Raw genomic sequence first — 17,176 nt, forward strand, 5'->3', positions numbered from 1 at the left:
TAATTAGTTTAGACCAGCTTATGGTGAATGACATATCCAGTCGGCCATCTGCTTCCATAACATAGCTCACTTTCAGGACATGGCTCTTGTTCTCTGTCCTACCATCAGGATTCATGACAGAGGTGTGTCACCCAAAGTCCCACTTCTACTCTCTGATCATTTGTATCTCAACTCTTTCCGATAAGATTTACAGACCAGACCCACAACTAACACAAGGGAGATTTCATTTTAGAGAGATTTAGTGGATGCAATCAAATCCCTTTAAAAAGAGACTGGTCGAATGGTTACAAATGGATGTTTTTATATGTGATGTGGTTTTCCTAAATCAACAAATCTCGTTACACATTATTCATCACTGTAACAGTGACAACTGAGAGCACTGCTCTAAAACAACTCTGAAGTGTTACGGCCAGTGTCTGGCATTTCTTTTAGGGAAGAACACTGGTTCTCAGGATAGTGCCATGATACCGGCTTTGAAATCATCTTGAATTTCCTATTATGTTCAAAGCTGCCTCACACGTGCTGCTATAAGCGGCCTTTCTGGCTCCTTGTTCTGTCAGCCTTGTTCAAGTGCATTTTCATGCTATTCGCAAGGGGTTACTTTTATTGAAAAAGACCAAATAGGAAAGAGGGAAGCGAGAGAAGGAAAAAGAGAGTCTTGTTATTTCCCAGAAGATTTGAATTAGAGAATGCAGTGTGTGTGTGTGTGTGTGTGTGTGTGTGTGTGTGTTAATCTGAGACTTGGTTTTCCATTATAATGTCCAAAATCACTTTATGGTGGCATTATTCTTATGCTCAATTGACATATTACTGGTGCTACCTTACCAGGAAATATGGGTGAAGAATTCATCCCAATTTCCACTTGTCTGTTCTCTAACTGCTTTACAGTGAGCCCATATTAATTTTATAAGCAGAAGAAAGAGGCACTTGAATCCAAAAATGTTTTAGGGCTTGCCAAAATGTTGTGATTTCATCAGATAATTTTATTTCTTTCTTATCCAGTTTTACCACTCACAGATGTGAAATGTGATAGTAACTGGGAATTGCTTTATATCCACTGCTTTGCAGCAAATTTGAAGTAACTATGTCATACTAGCTACAAATTTATTATTTTGTCCGTGTTGTTACTAGGAGATTACAGCACTCCACTGGCCAATGTTAACAAGCAGCAAAGAACAAGTAAACACCATTTGCTCTACTGATATTTTCATAGGCTTCCTTTGCTGTAGGGTCTCTTGACACCATAACATGATGTATACGCAAATAGCACTGAAGTAGTTAAATAACAATATAATGTAAGTGGACAGATAATTAGATCTCCACAAATTTAATATAGTAAGAGACTCAGATAAAATAAAGAACGAAACAGTAAAATGTGATTTTATCTACTAGAGGAGACCAGGCTGAACAGAAAAATCTACAGGTTTTGAAGGTCAATAATCATAAACTCACACTCATGGGTACTGTGTCACATTTTTTTTCTTCAAGCCTTTACTCAAATTTTACCTCTCCCCTGAGGCCTTTTCCTGTTCTTTCTAGAATGTTCCTGCCTTCCCTGGAGTTTTCCACAACCTGTGTCTTGTATTATAACACTCACCACTGCTTCACACTGCATTATCCCCTTCCTGAGACACACAATTGTCCACATGTAAACATTCTGGAAACTGATATAACTTATGAGTATATTTACTGTGGTGCTACTATTCTCCCATTCTCTTTCCCTGCTGCATCCCCAGTCAGCTCTCATTAAACCAGCGCAAGAATGTTCAATTGATTCAGCCTGGGAATAGCTTTGCCATCCTCCTACCTGGAGGAGAGGCAGCACCTCTGTTGACTCTTACACTCTCTAAAAATGCAGATTACAGTGTTTACAGGACGGAGACCTGCGGGACTGACATTAATAGTCTCGGACTCTCTTAGACTGAGAGAAAGAGGAATTTTAGAGAGGTGACCACCTTCAGGAAGGAGTTTTAGGTTTATACAATTGGAGTGCCATCCAACGATTTTTCTTTCATCTCCCCCACTTTACATTGTGTTCTAAGTCTCAGTCTCAGATGGTTCTATGATATTATGTTTGTCTGTATAGCAGCAGGCAACTCAGATGTTATATATTTTATGTAAGTGACTCAAAGTTCAAAGCCCTAACTTGCTTTCCTTTCTCTAGTGGACACTGAGTCATACAGAGACTGATCTTTGTTAAAGAGGACCACCTAACCTGGGATCACATCTTCCTGTGAGCAGCCTACATCCAGTGACTGGTCAGAAATGTAAAGACCAGTCCTTTGCCCCAATTTGGGATGACAGTGCAGACCCACTCCAGCTCCAGAGCAAACCATGGGGCTGGCGGGGTCTTGGCCATGAATGTATCACAGCCCAGTTTCTTCCTCTGACGACTCCTGGTTCCTTGTCCTTCCCACAAGAGTCTATCTGGAGATTACTGCTTCCCGGAGAACCTGATCTGTGATTGCTGGTATGTTAGGAATGGTCCAAAACAATGATTTAAACATAAGGTTTTGGAGCTGGATCATCCACAAGCCAGTTGATAACAATAACCCTTATCCCTGATGGTGGAGCATGGGTAGGCCCTGACACGTGGCCATGCTTTCCCTGACGGGAACTGGGATGGTATACCAGTGCCATGGAATGTCCAGCAGATCTGGTGTGTGAGGTATCTGAGAAACATGGGCAAAATAGAAATGAGAGTAATTCATCTCCAATCAGAGACTAAGGGTAAAAGCGTTTGCCTGCTGTGCAGCACATCAAGCAGCCCTCATCTCCTCACTGGAGGGCAGCTCACATTGAAGGCCCAGCGTGAGGCTCCTAAGAACAACAGAAGCACAACTCCCAATAATTCAAATCCCTGTCAGGTCTTCTATGCCAAGGTCAAGGCCCTGATTAGGAAGGAATGGGACCTTGAGACATAAGATGGGGTTATCTGGGTTGATTTGTGCAATAATGTTTGAGTCTGCAGATATCCCTGAACATTCTGTAGAAAGACTAATGCCTTCCTATGAAAGGCTAGTGCCCCTCTTTAATAGAAAATGAGACAGAGGGACCCTGCCTTTGTAAAATAACATGAGTCCCACTCAGGATCTGCCCTGACCTCCCCTTCTCATCACTCAAATAACGAGATTCATGTCACAACAAAATTTGGCCTGGGAAGTGCTGGGCAGCCTAAGGGAGAAAAGGAGTCATGGGGCAAAGGAGCTATAGCATATTTACTACTTAACAAAACAATAAGAAATGAACTGGTACAAAAGACAGCAGCCTTGCTGGGGTGCTCAGTGCTGGCCAACTTCTGTAGATCACACCTGACAGTAGGAGAGGTCATTATAGTACTGAGCTCCCTGGCAGCAAAGGGAATCACTGGATCTCAAAATGATAAAGACAATGGAGGGAGATGTGCTTAGTTACCTGAAGCCAAATAGGGGCAATTATTGCATGAGCAGCAAGGACAGAGGGACAGACCAAAGAGATCTGACCTTTAGAAAGCTATAGAGATGCTTTAAAGAATAAGTCACCCCAAAATGACAGATAGAAGTAGGGGTTATAGTTTATTCCATTTAACTTCCACTTACAAGTGCCTCATGGGAAAAAAGAGCCACTAGAATCTCAAATGGGCCATTCCTAGGCCATACATGAAGCCAGGAGATCCGGATGTCTCAAGAGGTGGACTGAAGCAGGTGCTGCGTTGTGCCCCCTAGGTCATCCTATTAGGCACTGAAGCACTTCTCCCACCAGCCACTCTGAGGGTTGGCAACTGACAGCTGGTAACTGAGTCTCTCCCTAGAGATTATCCTGTGCTAAGAGAGCCATCTCACTGAGCTGGAACCCCCTCATGCCTTCCCTCACCTTGGGAGTGTCCACATTCAGCGACTGGTCAGGGAAGAAATATAAAGCCCTGTCTCCCTTACCCTGCTTTGAACAAATGTGAAGAGCTACTGTCGATCCAAAGCTCCCCTTGCAATTATCTGAGGCCTTTTTTTTATAGACGTTTCATAGCCCAACTTTTCCTTCTGCCATATCTTTTCTCTTCCACTTTGGTACTGATTCCAAGATCACACCTCAATAAATTTTCTGCATGCAAATCTCTGCCCCAAAGTCTGTTTTCATAGGCCCTGATAGACAGCACTCCCCCTCTCACATCTGACATTTGGACATGCTAGGCCAGAAAGACCTGGAGAAAAAATATATATGTATCTCCCATTTTCACCCCATACCTATAAAGCCACAGTGTTCATGATGCACCCCAGCAACGTGTATTCTTTGAAGTTCTCTGGATGACTCTGATGTGTGACCTAATGTAAGAACTGCTGCTACATCAAGAACTTAGGCTCAAATCAGCCTGTGATGGATGTCTTGCCATCTTTCTGTTCTAGCTTATTACAGAATTGAGAAGGCAAAATAGTTGAAGGTTTGATACCAGCTAAATAAAATGTAGAGAGTTAGTGTACAAAGTTCTCAGGAGCGACTGGTCTACTTTTGACTACTAGTCACTGTGACTATTGCATCTCATCCCATGTCCTCCTTTCCCCGAGAAGCTCAGGACAGGCTTTGCAGCCAGCCTCTGGCTTTCCCAAGAACTCTATCATCTGTGGTTCCAAATGTTAACCTCATCCCTGGCTGTCTCTCATTTTTGCAATTCAATTTCCCTTTTACCTCAATTTCCTCATCTATTTCTTCTTATATTTTATATTTCACATATTACTATAAGCATCTCAAATGCATTTTTTGTGAATGTGGAGAATTAATTCAATGCAGAAGGAGAGAGAGGATAGAAAAGGGAAACAGGAAAAGCATTAACTCTGGTGCTAGGAGTAGAGGCAGCAGTGGGTGGGCGGGGCTCGAATTCCTCAGAATGTAGATTATCACAAGCTGCTTTTATCCAGACCATTATTTTAGAATGAGGAACTACCACCGAGCACTTTTTGTCCTTGTCATTGGATACATGCATTGGCAAAAAACATACCAAGGTGAAAGGGTGAGAAGAATGGTAGGATGAATTTAGCTATGACTGGCCGGGCCCCACTGCCCTCACTGAAGGTTCAACTTCCGGTCTTGTGTTCACAAACACTAGCAGGTCCCCCGGTTTGGCACTGGTCCTTCAGACCCAGAGCACATGGGGCAGTCAGTCAGGTTCAGAAGGCAGGACTGAGGTGTATGTTTAGAAATCATTCTTACCGTGCCCCTCAGAATAATAGAATGATATTTATTATAACTTTAGATAATTAAATGCCCATCTGATTATGTTCTTTTTCTACCCAGTAGCCCCTCTGTGTTTTATATTAAGATTCTGTGTCACGGGAGGGAAAGTGAAAAGCTTTCTCTGGAACAAATCTGGAACGGAAACCTAAAAGTGATTTTTTTCCAGGCTGGATAAATATCCTAAATGAAAGTGCCAACAAATCTGACATTATGTCCCTGATTATGAGCTTTTTTTCTCCTTCTGCAGTTGCCTGGAAGAATAGAGCTGTAGTTTCCAAATGTATATGAACTTTAGAAATACAGCTTACACACGTTGAACTTCATTTTTTCCCCTCTGGAGGGTAAATGATCATGATTAATAGCAATTCCACTTGAGGGACTTCTGGGCCACTTGGCCCCCTAAGGAAAAATGAGAAAATAAAATCAAGCTAAAATGCATTTGTCTTCATTTCAAGAGCATGCATTTTTTTGTCTCTGTTTATTTGATGGTGTGTTCTATCAGTCATTGACGGGTGTTGCCTAATATTCTGTGCCTCCTAGGGGGCTTACAGCGGCCCTGTTACATTCCAGCACTTGTCGCTGGACTAAGCTTGTCATCCAACCTGGTTTCCTACCCTCAGGGGGCTTCCTGCCCCCTGGTCATTTAGAGACATCTGCCTTAGAGAGAGAAGCAAGTATGGGTCCCTTTGTCCATTCCAAAATGTGGGATAAAGTTCAAGGGCTCTTGCTTAAATTCATAAAAGGTGCTTGACTTTTTACAAATGCCATGCCAGTCTGGTGTTAGAACTGTATAAATGCTTATGAGAGCTGAAAAAAATCTGAATCCTGGAGGGTATTTAGACAAGAAATAAGGTCTTCCCTTAAGTACAAGTGACTTTTGAGAAAATTGGCCAACATTCACCTGGCTTATCTGGAAAGGGAAGTACAACCTCGCTTTTGCATGACGTTTTATTGTTTATCATGAACTTTTACAGTGCTATTCATGGAGTCTAATGACAAAACTATAAAAGGGACAGAACGAGTGTTATGATTTTCTCTATGCAAACCTTACTTTGCCTCACTCCCAGACGTTTAAAGCCCCCTGGTCTCTGCTGTTTACGAATTTATATTTAAGATATACAAAAGAATTAACTAGCTCATTGGTCAGCCTAATGGACCTGCGAAAACATCATCATCACATCCTTTGGACAGGATGACCACATCTAGGCCTCAGCTCCTTCATCTTAAACATAAAGGGTTGGTGTCATGGGACCACTTAGCGTCCACATAGTCCTAATTCTCAACTGGTGAGTTAAAAAGCCCCAACCAAAGCACAGACCTGGAGCAGTCAACAGTGGGAAGCAATGACCAAAGCACACACAAGATGTAGGGAATTCTCCCATAAACGCAGAAGAGCAGTGTCAACTGGACAGGAAACTGTAATGGAAAATAAGCACCATGGTAAAGAGAGACAGCATGTGGTCTAGGTTGTTAGTGATGCTGTGCAGACCATCTGGTTTGAATGATCTGTCCATAAAATTTGTAATGGTGATGGATTAAATCAGGTATATGAGGATATGTAGGGAGGGCAGGAATGAATCCAACTAGGGAATGACTAAAGAAGATTATGCATTTTAAGACTGAACAGACATCAATACAGGAGAAGATCTGTTACTAATAATAAGACTTGGCTTCTGTGACAATGGTGGAAAATTCCATTTTTCCATTTATCTTGCTGGTTTCCCTTCTCAGCCTCCATACTTGCTCCTCCTCTTCTAATACAACCTCTAAGCACGGTGGTACCCCAGGGATCAGTCCCAGGGCCTTTACTTATCTCTCCCTCCCACCTGTCCATAGCTTATCTCATCTAGTCTAATGACTTTAAATGGCATATACACTTACATTTATTCCTGTAGATCCGACTGCTCCATTGAGTTCCAGTTTAGTATCCAATGCCTAATTAAGTATCTCAAACTTATCTTCACCAAATTACATGAATGATCTCCTCTCTATCACCAAACCCCACCAATCCAAATTTCCTTCCTCCCCCAGTCTCCCAGAAAATGGCACCACTTTTCGTTAGTTGCTTAAACCCAAAATCTACTCATTATTCGTGACTCTTTTTCTCTCAAACATGTCAACAACTCAAGTCTGCAAATCTCGTCAGTCTCTGCCTATCAACATAGCTTGAATCCATCTATGTTTCTCCATCTCCACCACTATCCTAATCCAAGTTGCCATCATCTCCTCTGTGCAATACTGTAGCAGAAGGTACAGTTCTTCTGATTGACAGACACAGTATCCGGTGTAGACACTTGACCATAGCTAGGCCAATCAGATTCCCTCCCCCAGGAGTTTAAATCTTAACCAGGACACATAGAAGTCACTCTCTATCATTCCTTATTTTAGGAAGCTAAATTATCTGGAGATGAGTCACAACAATGTTATAATCAGGAGACACCAACCAAAAGGTTCCTGGCCCTGAGATTCTATAGCTTTTTGGGGTATTCTTCCTCCCAATCATTATTTATCTTTTCCTTTGATTTAGTGAACCACTCAGTGTATCTCCCTAGGGAAGGGCACAGTGAAAAGTTTCCCTTGGGGGCCCCTGGAGAATTCACAAATGAGCTCTAACCAGATGCTTGCCCTGACAGATAACACAAAAACGATCCTAGAAAAGCATTAGTCCAGATGTCAGTGAACCCAGACTGTTCTGTTTTATTCACTATCATATCCTTAATGCCTTGTACAATGCCTCACCAACACTATAACACATTAACAAAATATTTCTTAAGTAAATGAATGAATGAATGAATGAACTTTAGCCAGGCAAAGTAGAAAAGAAGAAAAAGAGTTCAAGACATAAAAAGCAACATGGTAAGTTAAAGAAACTAAAAAATCAATGACATAAAATAATAGTGCGCATGTGACCTAGAAAGCCAGAGAGGGGATGGCTAAAGATAAAGTAAGAGTGGACAGATCACGGACGATTCCAAGTCTAATAAAAGTATGGACTTAATGGAGAATAGAAGGGTACATCTTTTTAAAATTTTAAATGGAAGGGGAAAAGATAAAATTTACATTCAAAAAGGACACTCTGGCTACCATATGGAGGTTTGGGTTGGAGAGGTGGTGGACTCGGAATAGAGAGACCCGTTTGGAATCTACTGAAGTAAACTAGTCATAGATCTTGGTGGCAGTGTCGTGTCACAGTATTTTGAGAGGGACTTTTGAGAGATAACATAATGGCTATGGGGAGCTTGCAGGTAAGGAGGATGTCCTGGCTGGTCTCCCCAGTGCGTGGGGATGCCATTGAGTATAAACCAGGGAACACTGGGAAGGAGCAGGTATCCAGGGAATGGTGAGGAACTGAGTCGTGGACATGAGGAGTTTAGATTTCTCATCATGAAACTTTGCATCACGTCCTCCTACAGGACATGCAGATGTAGAGGTCCAGGAAGCCTCTACAGGAGCTAAGGAGAATTATGTGAGCTGAAGATGTGGGTTAAGCAAGATGTAAATGAAGATGTGGAAGCAAGGCAGATTTTGCAGCAAGGTAACGTAGGGTGAGACGAAGGAAGGCCCGGGGCAAAACCCCTCGGAGACGAATGCCAACACCGAAGGACCTGCAAGAGAAAAAGTACCTGCAAAGAATATTGGAAAGGGCATCGTGAGAAATGGGAGGCACAGAATGTTTTAGAAGACAAAAATGAGGACTGTTTCAAGAAAAAACAAAGCAGTTAAAAGCTGCTCTGAGATTAAGTGAGATAAGGACCTCAGGCTTGAGTGGCATTTAGCAGCAAGCACTTCACTAAGACTTGCTGAGAATAATTTCAATAAGGAAATAGAAAGGATGGAAGGAGAAAAGTGGGGAAGGGAAGACTGCATCTCTTAGGAGTTTCTCCTTGAAGGAGAGGAGGGAGAAGACAATTGTTGGAGAGAGATTTGAAACCGTGGAAGGGTTTTGAATGTTTAAGATGCAAGCATGTGAGTATCCTTAAAAGTGAAGGAAAGGCCCTGACTAGTGTGGCTCAGTTGATTGGGCATTTTCCCGCAAAGCAAAAGGTTGCAGTTCAATCACCGGTCAGGGCACATGCCTGGCTTGCAGGTTCAGTCCCCGGCTGGGGCGCACACAAGAAGCAATGGATCGATGTTTCTCTCTTTCTCCTTCCCTTCCCCTCTCTCTAAAACTAACTAAATAAAATCTTCTATAATAAATAAATAAATAAACAAATACATGTGAAAGGAAGGAGACAATATGGGGGAAGAGGGTAATAAACGGAATATGGCCCTGGAAATGAACGAGATCCTACACGCTGCTGGGCAACCCCCTTTGTTTCCCCCATCAACTGTCTCTCCTATGTTTCAAGTATCCCTTTCAAACTGTTCTACTCTCCCAAAACTCTTGACCTTCCTGCCCCGCTTCATTCCCAACAAAAGGTAGCTCCTCAAACTTCATCAGGAAAACCTGAGCTATCAGACCAGAGGTCCCTGGACTTTCTATATCCACGCCCACGTTCTCTTCCTCTCACCCCCACAGGTTGAAAGAGATTTTCCAACTACTATTGAGGGCTATTGCCCCGCTTGCCTTCTCCCTCATCCATTCACTTAATATTTCCAGCAGCCCCTGCTTTGTGCCACGTATGTACATGAGACACAAAGTGCGAGACATAGCCCCCCCCAGACAAGTTCAGAGCCTGTTGTTGAGAAGGATAGGTATTTTATTATTTACTAAAAAATAAATAATATTTCTAGTGCTGTGGTAGCAGTGTGAAGAGAATCCTGCATGGCCCCAAGTGGCTGTTTGAGGCTCTCAGATAGGAAGTCTGGCGTCTCCTAAACTTCCAAAACCTAGGCCTCTGCGATTCGCCAGTGCCAAGCCGTCCAGTGGTGTCACGGGGGCCCTGCAGACAAACACCACGTAACACTGCAGAAGAAAACGAACACCCGCATTTTGAGGTACATCTGACTTAATGAAAAAAACTGTCTATTTTGAAATACAAATGCATTCAGTATATTTTGTTTAAATGTTAAATAAACAAAGCACTGTATTCAATTTCAAGTGTTGTTATTTATTTCTCTGTAGCAGATCTTAACTGCCATGTCCCAGGAACAAGATTGTGGAACAATACGGGAAAATCCTCAACATGTATTCAGGTTTCCCTTGCTAAACATAATAGACAATATAATTGCCAGCATTTTGCGATTAATGTGCATTCCTGTATGATTAACTGAAATGTATGAAATATTCAATTCGTATCAGTTAAAACATAACATTTGATATATGTAGTTTCCAATGGCTTCTCTCTCAACAACAAACAGTCACCACCTAGCCATCATCTATAAGATACAATGACCCCTCCCCAAACACCCCATAGAATGAAACTCACTCCAGAGAGTGAGATCAGTTGCTAAAACAGATGGAAGGGACTGTGTGGCAGAGGCTATCACAGGCCCTCCACTATCACTGTTTTCCTCATCCATTTTTTAGGACTAGAAAACTCATTGAGTTTTAGCTGGACATTCAGCCATTCAAATAGAGATTTTATTTTGCAGATTCTCTGGAAAGTGGGTGTGGTTATGTGATGACGTTCTGGCCAGTGGGATGAGGAACCTCTGGGAAGTTTCTTCAAGGGAAGCTGGTTGCCCTCCATTCCCATTCCCTGACACTGGAAAGAGGATCAGACGCTTTATGGCCTGGCTTTGACCCTGCGGCTCAGGACAACAGTCCAAGGATAGGAAGAGCCACAGGGTGGAAGAGCCCAGTGACTACAAAAACTTCTAGAAGATCACCAACACCCAACCTGCGTCTAGAGAAAGCACCTGAGACAGGCCAGCAACTGAGTGTGACAGACTCACCTATAGCAGACTAGTCTTGTGAGTTCCTGTTACATTCAATGCTAGAGAAGCAGTTGGTGATTTTCATCAAGGTGTTTAAGGGAGAAAAAGGACCAGGTAAAGGGGTACTTCACCCATTGCTGCCACACTCCAACAGCCCATCAGCACAGACAGAAATCCAGCAGTGAAGGATTTTGCAAACAAAAATTACACAGAGCAATTAGGGGCAAAAGCCCTCTGTGTACACGGAGTGGTCAGTAACGTGCCATTATTTGTTCTAAGAGTCATTAACATTGTACTCCCACACATGGCCGCTGCTTGTTATTTTTCCCACTGGCATCCTCCACATTCTTTGCTATTATCCACTGAATGTTATACTAAATACACATTGAAATATAATTTTTTCTGAAACAAAGCTTCTGTTGCTAAATTGATATGCCCAAACCTCTTCATTTTATGAGTTGGGGTTCACCGTGGATTATAAACCCAATAAACAAACATCCTTCTGTTGCCTCATTGACAATTATACAATATCTCCTCTCTCTTACCTACTGAGTTTTATGGAAACTATTTCAACAGAGTAGACATTTATCATCACAAGAGAAACTCCCATTTAGACATTAACTACCTTAGCTTTATTAGAAACTCATTTTCTGCAGATGTCCAGGAATGATTTGCTCCTCTTTATCAGGAAATAAATAATATCAGGTAATAGCTTCCTGTAGCAGAGGTTACATCTTTATTATACCCAGGGAAATAGATATCAACCAGGCAGAGAATAGCCAGATGGCTTACTCTTCTTATCAATAAAATTTAATTTTCACTAAGCCAATTCTAACCAAGCTTATTTCTAAATAGGAAGCAGACATGTAAGGTTCTTACAAGAAGCAGCAAATATGCCATTCACGAGAGTCTCAAATTAGCACTAACACAGATCCCGAGCCAGAAACCAAGGCGTCTTCCTCAGCGCTAACCCAATAATTCATTAAGTCCTATTGGTTCTAACCCATAGTATTACCTGAGTGTGTCTGCTCTCCGTATGTCCAGTAACACCCTGTAACTTAGTCCTCTCATCTCGTACGTGGTCCACCGAAACAACTAAATCATGCCTGCCCCATCCTTCCCCATCCTCGCCATCACAATGGTCTTTCAAAATAGAAGCTCATTCTGTGTAGGATAGAACAAAATGTCTAAACGTGATTTTAAATTCTGCTTGATGGTTCCCTTGCTTGGTTTCCTGCCTCAGTGGCAGCCTCCCTCCCCTCTCTATTTGTTACCTCTGAATACTGAGTTCCTATTACTTGCTGACTACGTGCAGTTCCCTCAAATAGACCAAGTTCACGTCTAACTCTATTTCCTTGCAAACCTCGTTCATTTTCTGGAATGCCCTTCCCTCTGCCCTCCCAATTCCGCTTTATCCCAAACAAAGTAGATAACTGCTGTTGTCCTTCATAATGAAGATTTTCCTGGTCCTTTAAGACAAAACTAGGGACCTTTCTTACATGTGTCCCCAGCACCTGAGTGAATTTTGATAAACTTTACCGACAATCAGCAACACTGTTGGTTATCAGCTGGTTAGTCTGATGGGGTCCTGCACAGATGATCCATTTGGGGAGGAGGGCGTTATCGGGCACAACTGGTACTCTGATTTCTGATTCAGAAACACATACCCCAAGCCCACTGAATCTGACAAAGTCACCAATATTGCTAAGTGCATCTATTAGCAACTGCAATACGCTGCTCCTATCAGGCAACAGAAATAACAAAGGCTTTAAAAAATAGATGGTTATTGCTTTCTCACAGAAAGAAAAGTCAAAAGACAGTCAGTCCCAGGCTGGTATGGCGGCAAATTTCTGTTTAGCTCCTCCACCACCTTCAGTGTGTGACGTCTACTCCCAAAGCTGCAAAATATCTCTGGGTCTCTAGACATCCCACCTGCGTTCCAAATGGGGAACAGGCGAAAGTGAGGGGGTCAAGGGGGACTCTCTCTGATGCCTTACCTTGCCTTCCACTTATAGCACAGGGCAACCCCTCTACACACACACAAAAAGCATTGCGAAAAGGAGTCTTTTAGTTGCGCACACTGGCGCCTCCAAGAACATCTCATTTAGAAAGAGGGGTAAAGCAAGTAGTGGGTTTAAATAAGCCAGCAGTTTATTCAACATTCAAAGCAGTTTTATAATCTATTCTTTAAGGAAATAATTGTTATGCTTTATAAATTCAAATTTCATGTAATCTAAATAGCAATTGTCTGGCAAAAAGAATCACAGCAGGAACTTTTAAAGCAGCACACTTCAAGTACGAAAGAGGCATAAAAAATTCAAATCGCATACAATCTTTCAGGCACACATCTCCTGTGCAGAGGAAGCACTACCCTCATGCAGAGAACTCACTTATTCGCTCATATGGTACCCACCACGAACTATTAATGAGCAACATCAAATATATTACCTTGTGTGCACCTCACTTTTTGAAGCAGGATTATTATTCCCACTTTGGAGATTAGTACATGGGGGCACATGGGAGTTCAGTGGTGTTGCCGGTGACAGCGCCCACATGGGCTCCTGGGTCTGTGAGATGCCCTGTGCTCTGTGCTACATTACAACTTCTGCACAAGCCCCCCCCCTTTACTCGGACTGATGATTCAGCCCAAGAACAGAATTCTCCTCTTACCGTGTTTGCAGTATTAAGATTGAAGTGTATGTGTATGAATAACTGAAATGTGTGAAATATTCAAATGGTATCAGTTTAAATATGACACCCAATGACTGAGCCCATGCTGGTTTATCCTTAATGGAAAATATCAGGCATTTTATGTGTTTAAGCATTTAAGCGCATAATGAGTAATTTAATTAGGTTACTCAGGGTCGTTAGGCTAGAAGGGTCTGGATGGATCATCTAGAATCAGTTTCCTCATTTTGAGAGGAGAAAACCACGCTAAGTAAATTGGTGAGAGTCACACAACCAGGGCGTTACACTGCCTGAAGAGAGCCGGCCTCTAGCCCTTACTATTTCTAGGTTCTCTTCTCCTACAGCATCTTTCAGCTTTCTCTCCCCCAAATCTTACAGCCAGAGGTCTTGACTGCATAGATCTATTTTATTGGGTAGATATTAAGTCAGAGGTTTATGCCTGATTTCAAAGTCTGGCTTAAACTCCATGGCATCCTTAACGCACTTCATGATTTTCCTAACGAGGAGATTCTTTTTGATTTTTAATCATTCTCTCTGCTGCTGTCCTATTCTGGGTTATAAACCCTTTCAGAACTTACTTTTATAGCTTCCAAACCTGTAGTTTACTATTTTGTCTGTACTAGGTGCTCAACATGTATTTAACAAATGAATGAACAATCTAATAGTTCATAAGTATTTCTTTAATTTAGGTATTTTCATCAAAACGTGTGTCTCCCTAGATTTGAAAATAAACTGAACTGTGCTCATCCCTCTGCATCAGTACTTCCCACATTGGACTGTTTTTTTCTATTTACCCATTTGGAGCATCCTCCAGTAGGGCACAGAGTCTGCATGAACAGGCTTCTTTACCTTTGCTACCTTCCCTTCCCCAGCGCCATGATCAGACATGATCTGATACAGAGCCCACACTCGAGCACCCAATAAATGGCAGATAAATCAATGACCCTCCCCCTCCAGTTCACAGAACCCATCAGATTCTTGCAGTTTTGATCCAAGTCTTTCAGAAGCAGGAATCCACCAGAAGCAAACAACTCAGTTATTGCATTCTTCCAAAGAAATTGTAGAATACGTGAGAACATCAAGTGGGCAGACATACACCATGTCATAGAAAAATGAAAGTGTGGTTGCTAAGAAGAAAGAATATGAGGATGAAGTCTTTAAAGCTGTCTCATTGACTGATCCCGCAACAGTCCTGACTCCCAATTACAACACTTCAGTGGAACACAACAATAAGCAGCCTGTGCTCAAGTCTCTGGGATGGCTGATCAGGCAAATCTGCTGATTTTGGCTGGGCTTGGCGGGGTAGTTCTCCTGGTCCCTGTTGCACACTCTCACATGTAGAAAGAAGCATATCAATGGGTGGGGGTCAGCTGGCATTCAGCTGACATAGAATGTCCTTGGCTGCAATGACCAGGCTAATTGGCCTCTGTCCCAAGTGTTTCTAGTCGCCCATCAGGCAAGGCCAGACACTCTTGTGGAATGAAGAGGGTAGGAATAAGAACAAGCCCAATGGCACAAGTGCTTTTGAGCCTGTGGTTACGTCACGCTTTCCAACAACTCACTGGCCACAGCCAGTTCCATGGTGAGCCCCTTCCCACCTTGCTCCCGTGCAGGGCTGACAGGCACTGGTGCTGCCTCAGAGTCTGGAGACCCTGTCTCCGAGGAGGGCATCACCAGGAACTCCTGCTGTCCTCTTCCTAGAAGCCTTGCCTCCTGAGAGGCAATTCCTGGGTTTCAGGAATTAGTGCATTTTGACAAGATTTTTTTTTTTAAAAATCAATACTAATGAAATAAGGTTTCCTATAATTAAGAACATATTAAAGCAAGAACCTTGGGAAATGAAACCCAGTCCAGTGGCAGCTGCCCAGGTAGGGGTTCCACCTAGAAGGACCCACTCAAATCGGTTAGAGTGTGATTGTCAGAACACAGAAAGTGACCATAAAACCTCATGCAGGCTGACATTTGATCTGGATGCTCTGGATTTGGACAGTTCTCTCTTTTCTGGCAACTCCTGTTTAGCCCCCTATTAGATGGAGTAAGTACTACGATTACTAACACTGCAAATAATAAGAACCATAGAAAAGCATGTAGTTACCATTTACTTGTGCTTGCTGTGTGTGGCAGGTGAAATAATGATCCCCAGTCCCACTTCCAAAGACGTCGTAATCCTCGGAAACCATAAATGCTCAGAAACCATTGCTTTGTTACAATGACACAGGAGAATTAAGGCTACAGACGGAATTAAGGTTTCTAATTAACTGACTTTAAAATAGAAAGATTATCCTGGATTATCTGCTAGGGCATAACATGACCACAAAGTTCCTCAAAGGCAATAGAAGGAGGCAGGAAAGTCCTCATCAAAGTGGTGAGATGTGAAAAAGACACACCAGCCATGGCAGGCTTTGAAGATGGAGGGCAGGGGTCCTGGAGCCAAGGCGTGCAGGTGCCTCTAGAAGCTGGAAAAGGCAGAAAGGAAGGCAGCCTGCCAACACCTTGATTTTTATCTTGAGACCTACCTGGACTTCTGACTTCTAGCACAATAAATTAATAAGTATATATTCTAAGGCATTAAGTTTGTGGTGATTCGTTACAGCAACAATAGGGAACTGGTACACTGTGCCAAACTTTGGGCAAAGTGTTTTATGTCCTATTATCTCTAATCCTGACAAACAATGCAAGAAAAGCATGATCACCTCATTTATACAAGTGAAGAAACTGAGGCTATAGATGTTAAAGGACCTGCCGAGGTGTCAGTTAGTACAATGAGGGGCTGAGATGCAATCCAGGTCTGCTTGGCTGCAAAACCCCATCTCTTCTGTAGTCAAGACTGACCATGTAAAATCAAACCCTGAACGACCTCAGCTCCTTGACCAGATAAGTATTACTTGGACTCAGCCGTTAGACTGGCTCCAAAGAAACAGAACAACACACACACACACACAGAGTCAATTACCATTTAAAAATAGCTCCCTGTCCAAACGGCCAAATTAAAGTATTATTTTAGCCTAATTGGTCCTCATCTATTCACTACATAGGATTCTTCTGACGAAAGGGTGGAGCGGGGCAAGGGTCAACTTGTGAATGCAGCCTAAAAGCTTGGCGGAGAGCACTTTGACTCAATGAGCAAGCTAGTGCTTTGGTCTGGGAAATTTACTATGGTTGAGTTTGAAATGCTTTTTGTTTTCAGTTTTATCATTAATTACTGTGGATAATGCTTTTTCTTGATATTTTGTAATTAATTACCAAATATTGCTAGTAGCCAGCAACTTTTCATGCATTGCTTAAACACATGGAGATAAGAAATCAGAACCGTAACTGGAGTGTGTGTTCATGGATTACTAAAATACTCACATAAGAATTACACACTAATTCAACTACCGCAAAAAAATTACACTGAAGAGCTTATTATATACTATTCCTTCCCTTTTTGAGAAACACTTTAGCAGAAGCCTAGCATGGTTAC

At 42.4% G+C, this 17,176-nt stretch overlaps 1 long non-coding RNA gene across 2 annotated transcripts in view; it reads right to left on the reverse strand.

The window, feature by feature from the left end:
- Positions 1 to 15,928, reverse strand: part of LOC119064387 (uncharacterized) — a 56,068-nt gene extending 40,140 nt beyond the window's left edge. For both annotated transcript variants that reach the window (XR_008392091.1, XR_005085389.2), the window contains exon 1: positions 15,809 to 15,928. This is a non-coding gene — a long non-coding RNA (uncharacterized LOC119064387). The remainder of the gene's footprint in view (positions 1 to 15,808) is intronic.
- Between the last annotated feature and the right edge of the window lie 1,248 nt (positions 15,929 to 17,176).

The sequence above is a fragment of the Artibeus jamaicensis genome, unplaced genomic scaffold (assembly GCF_021234435.1).
Source record: "Artibeus jamaicensis isolate MK-2021 breed Jamaican fruit bat unplaced genomic scaffold, CSHL_Jam_final contig_1015, whole genome shotgun sequence".
Lineage (NCBI taxonomy): Eukaryota > Metazoa > Chordata > Mammalia > Chiroptera > Phyllostomidae > Artibeus > Artibeus jamaicensis.